The 5,754-nt window shown below is 36.5% G+C and overlaps 1 non-coding gene across 1 annotated transcript; it reads left to right on the forward strand.

Annotated features, from left to right (window-relative positions):
* The first annotated feature begins 4,335 nt into the window (after positions 1–4,335).
* LOC141676292 (small nucleolar RNA R71) lies at positions 4,336–4,442 on the forward strand. Its single transcript, XR_012556890.1, has one exon. It is a non-coding gene; the product is annotated as a small nucleolar RNA R71 (small nucleolar RNA).
* Positions 4,443–5,754: the final 1,312 nt, after the last annotated feature.

The following is a 5,754-nucleotide window of genomic DNA, read 5'->3' on the forward strand; positions in this document are numbered from 1 at the left end:
ACATGAGGAGGGGAGTTTATGCCTAATTCTCCAATAGCAACATTGTAATCATAATCTATTCCAGATGTTTGATTAACAGCTTGCTTACTGTAGAACTCTTTAGCCTTCGAACAAGAATTAAAGTAGGCTCTAACCTTAGTCTCAAGACCGGTGATCTTGTCTTTGAGAATAGTTTCAAGTTTTCTATAACAGTCAACTCTATTCTCTAGAAAAGATACTTGTTCTTTTAATTTGTCTTGATTAATGTGCACAAGTCTTAATTCATTGACCTCTTTCTCAAGGTCTGTGATCTGTAAACTTAACAGTTCATTATCACGACATGCACAATCTAAGTTACCTCTTAGATGATAAACCATTTCAGCATCAAAAAGTTTTACCTCTATTCTTGACGATGAAGCTTTTCCATCAATAGCCATAAGAGCAAGATTTCCTTCTTCTTCATCTTCACTGTCAGTATCATCCCAACTTCTTCCCTTTGCCAGATAAGCCCTTTCAGAGTTCTTTCTTACTTGCTTTGGCTTCCTACATTCTGTGGCAAAGTGTCCCAACTCATTGCAGTTATAGCATCTAATGGTGCTTCGATCAACCATCCCTGTTTTGTATCCACCACTGCTGGTGTTAGAGGATGAAGATCTACCTTTCTGGAATTTGTTGTAGTTGGACTTGTACTTAAGCTTGGGATTCCTCTTGAATCTGACATGGGAGAATCTCTTGACAATTTGGGCCATTGACTCGTCTTCCAATTGCTCCAGCTCTTCCAAGGAATAAAAATCATCACTGGATTGATTTGTAGTAGGAGGATCATATTCTGCTACTAACATATTTTCCTCAGCCTTGGAAAACTGTACCATTCTCTCCGACTGTTGAGATTGTTGTTGTTGTTGACCTTCAGCTACAAGAGCAGTAGATGTGCTGACCATTCTATCCTTCCCGTAGACTTCCTTCTGTTGAATCTGCTCCAACTCATAGGTTTTTAACACTCCATAGAGCCTGTCCAAAGAAATCTCACTCAGATCTCTAGCTTCTCTAATGGCAGTGATTCTATGTTCAAGATGAGCTGGCAGTGTTAAAAGGAACTTTTTGTTGACCTCCCTGATTGAATAATACTTTCCATTGATGTTCAGGTTGTTGATCAACGCATTGTACCTCTCAAACACTTCAGTAATTCCTTCTCCTGGATTTGATTTGAAATGTTCATATTCAGAGGTTAGGATTTCCAACTTGTTCTCCCTAACTTCCTCTGTGCCTTCATTGATCACCTCAATACTTTCCCATATGTGTTTGGAATTTTTACAGTTCATCACATGTCTGTTCATTAAGGGATCAAGGGAATCAATTAAAATTAATTGAAGGCTGGCATCCAAGGAGGCTTCTTCCTTTTCATCAGGAGTAAAATCTTCAGGATCTTTAGGATAGGTTCTGGCTTTGGTGATCACAACATCATCTACTATCACCTCCGGTTCAATAACCATCGGAGTTTTAATCCCCTTCTTTAACAAGTTTGAATATTTGGGATTTGCCACTTGTAAAAACAAGAACATCTTCTTCTTCCACATAATATAATTCTCTTTATCAAATTGTGGAATTTTAACGGTTCCAACTTTTTATGAAGTCATTATGAATTTTTGAATGAATAAAAATTCAAAGAGTTGAAAAATCACAAAAGTCCAGGATCTTGATTTGTTCGTTAATCAGAAGGCTCTGATACCAATTGTTAGGTCCCAATGTGTTTGTAGAAGGGGGGTTGAATACAAACAACACCAAATAATCGAATAAATGCGGAATAAAAAATGTGAAATAAAATTCAAGTTAAATAAAAATATTATTAAACTTGAAAGGTGTTACAACAACTGTATCGATTACATGAAATTAATCTCAAATTAATTATCACAAATCTAGAATAAATTCGACATGAACTTTTTCTATTTTTGTAATAATTAGAATCAAATGCTAAACGCAATTTGAGATTAAGTTCTAGGGATTTTGATCCGCTAGATTGTTACACAAGAACAAGATAAAGATTTCTAGTTGATTGGATTTAACTTTACAATCTAGAAATTGATCTTGAATAAAGCAGATGAAAATGAAATATTTGCTGCGGCTGCTGTGTTCTTGTTTTTGACTTGTGTATTGGATAATAAAGAATGAATGCTTCTGCTTCTTTTAATCAATTCAGCTGAATGAAAATAGAGCTGGCATGACAATCCTTTGGCTCAGTAAGACAATCGGTAGGACTATCTTTAGAGCTAGCAAGACAATCAGAATGAACTAGCAAGACTTTCGGTATGACAATCAATTGTCATACCGATTGTCATAGTAGTTCAAATAGATTGTTTTTGCTGAAAATAAATAGATTTAATCCTATAAAAATTCTGGTAAGACAATCCTTTTGAATTAGCATGACTTTCGGTATGACTATTGATTGTCATACCGGTTGTCATACTAATACAATCAGTTGTCTTGTTGAATTAAAACAGATTTTTAAACCAATTTAAATTCTGAAAATTCTTAATATTAATTCAGAATTAATTAATCAATTAATTTAATTAATCAAATAAATTAATCTTTTGCAGATATAATTTATTTTCTTAATTAAATTATATGACTTAATTAATTAATAGAGAATTAATACTAATCTTGAGCAGCATCTATTCTTCTGTATATCTTCTGAAAATCACTGAAATATATGAATCAATTCCACCACTTCAATGTTGACACTCGATGTACTGTCTGGTTCATGAGTGACTAACTTTCGTGACGTTTCTTCATGTCTTGACTTTGACACTTTGATTTTCTTCAGATTAAATCCTTGTAATTAATGATACTCTGACGAGATCTCTGTCACTTGATTAAATCCACGATCTTGATTTATATCACTGAGGCTTGATCAATTTCTTGAACTTCTTCCAGTGAATTAACTCCTCAAGTCTGTAGATGAACCTTGTTTCTGAATTCTCTGACAAATGTTACTTTACGAGATCTCTCTGACGGTAGATCCATTATTTACTTATTACATTCTTATTTGAGTTGAGTTGAATCCTCGAATATACAAATAGGCTATGACATATGACTTACAGAATGATGCTAGCTCCCAAATCAGATAAACACTTGTCGAACGACAAGTTTCCGATGGTGCAAGGAATAGTGAAGCTTCCAGGATCTTTAAGCTTCAGAGGCAACTTCTGTTGCAACACATCACTGCATTCCTCCATAAGAGCAACGGTCTCTAAGTCATCGAGCTTCACTTTCCGAGAGAGAATATCTTTCATAAACTTCGCATAGCTAGGCATCTGTTCAAGAGCTTCAGCGAAAGGTATGTTGATGTGAAGTTTCTTAAAAACTTCAAGAACCTAGCAAATTTCTTATCCAACTTCTGCTTCTGCAACCTTTTAGGAAAATGAGGTGGAGGATAGACCTATTTTTCCCCTGTATTACCCTCAGGAGGAGTGTTGATAACAACTTTCTTTCTTGGTTCCACCTCGGCATCCTTCAGCACCTCTTCTTCAGCCACAACTTCATTTTCTGAAACTTGAGATTTTTCAGGGCTTACAACCTTCCCAGACCTCAATGTAATTTCTTTAACCTGCTCTTTTGCTTCCCTCTTGCCTGAAACTTCTGTGTCACTAGGGAGTGTACCAGGTTGTCAAATCAACAAAGCATTGGCAATCTGCCCAATTTGATTCTACAGAGTCTTGATAGAAACCGCTTGGCTCTTGCACATGAACCTCAACTCCTCCATTTTAGATTTTTCATTAGATTGACTTGTACTTCCATGCGGTAGTTGTTGAAGTTGGAGTTGTTGTCTTGGTGCATATTGCGATTGTTAAAAACCAGGAGGGTTGAATTGCTTTGTTGCATACTGCTGATAAGGCTGTTGCACCGTATTCTAATTGTTGCTCCAGCTGAAGTTAGGATGATTGCGGTTGTTGGGATAATAAGTGGCTGGAACTGGTTGCTGCGGCCTCTGAAAGTTGCTTACAAACTGAGCTGATTCACTAGAAATAGCACACAGTTTCATGCGCACATGCACAAAGCTCATAAACACTTGTGATCTGATCAACTCCATAATTAGCCAAAGAATCCACCTTCATCATTAAAGCCTTAAGCTAAGCAGCTATAGCAGTAGCTGTATCCATCTCCAGAATTCATGCTGCCTTGCCTTGAGGTAGTCTCTGAGTTGGGTTCTGGTATTCATTAGCAGCCATCAGTTCAATCAATTCATAATTTTCATCATAGCTCAAGGCCCATAAGGCTCCACTTGCTACTGCATCGAGCATGGGTCTAGACCATGCTCCCAAACCATTATAAAAGCAGTTGATAATCATCCATTTAGGCATCCCATGATGAGGACACTTCCTAAGCATCTCCTTATAACGCTCTCAAGCTTCACATAAAGACTCTCCCGATTGCTGCGCAAATTGAGTAAGAGCGTTCCTGATTGCAACTATCTTTGCCATAGGGAAGAATTTAGTAAGAAACTTATGAGAAAGATCTTCCCAAGTAGTGATAAAACCTGCTGGTAGAGAATGTAACCAGCACTTAGCTTTATCCCTTAGAGAGAATGGGAAAAGCCTCAGCTTAACAACATCTTCAGAAATTTTTTTGAATTTGAAAGTATCGCAGATCTCGATGAAATCTCTAATGTACATGTTGGGATCTTCCGTTGGAGAACCCCCAACCTGGACTGAATTCTGCACCATCTGAATCGTGCTAGATTTGATTTTAAAAGTATTAGCCGCGATGGCAGGTCTGACAATGCTAGATTGAATGTCATTAATCTTCGGTTGAGAAAAATCCATCAAAGCCTTCGGATTCGCTGCTGGTTCTCCCATTGCAACAAAAACTTCTTCTTCAACTTTTTCCTCAACAAGGACTTCTTTTTCCTCACGAGATTGAGAACGCGTTCGCATACACGCTCTCTATAGTACCTAAAACACAACAAGTACCCTTGTAAATAAGATATCTGAGTCAGTAAACTTTAACGACCACTGATGTCAAGCACATAAACTAAATTAAACACCGAATCCCCGGCAGCGGCGCCAAAAACTTTTTAGGGCAAAAACATGCGCTAAAATTACATGCAAGTATACGCTTTCACAAGTAGTATAAGATATAAATCAGATTCGTACCCACAGAGACTCTTTTTAGTTAACTTTAGATTATGCACCTATGCAACAATGGTATGACTATCGCTTAATGCTAATAGAATAACAAGTTGAGATGTTTATAACTAAGATTAAACTAACATGCAATTAACTAAGAATAGAAGTGATTGAATTAACTATATGAGACAAACATGGGATTCTAACTTCATTAGATACTTCATTCAAAGTCATTGTTCTTAACCTTAGCATGCAATGGTGATGATAACTAATCAGATAAAACGGGACTAGTAAACGCCAACTTTTGTTGCACGAATACCCTACTACTAGACATCCACAAAAGAGATAGAAGCTAAGTAGACACCAATTATGCTTAGACCCTATATGTCTATAGAATTTGAAAACTTAATGGTTTAATGCGCAAGTTATCTATCGTGATTACATATGGCAAGTAAGATGGTTAAAATTACCTACGAATCATGCATAACAATTATACATGAACCTATGCTATCATGGCAAGTTTTAAAGCTCTATATTCATTTTCGCTTCAATAGAGATTAACACGCTATCTTATATGTTAGCTATGCACATAAGATGAATAAGCACAACCAATACGGATATCAATCAATCACCACACACCAAGATATTGAAA

The sequence above is a fragment of the Apium graveolens genome, chromosome 7, assembly GCF_009905375.1.
Source record: "Apium graveolens cultivar Ventura chromosome 7, ASM990537v1, whole genome shotgun sequence".
In the NCBI taxonomy this organism is placed as follows: domain Eukaryota; kingdom Viridiplantae; phylum Streptophyta; class Magnoliopsida; order Apiales; family Apiaceae; genus Apium; species Apium graveolens.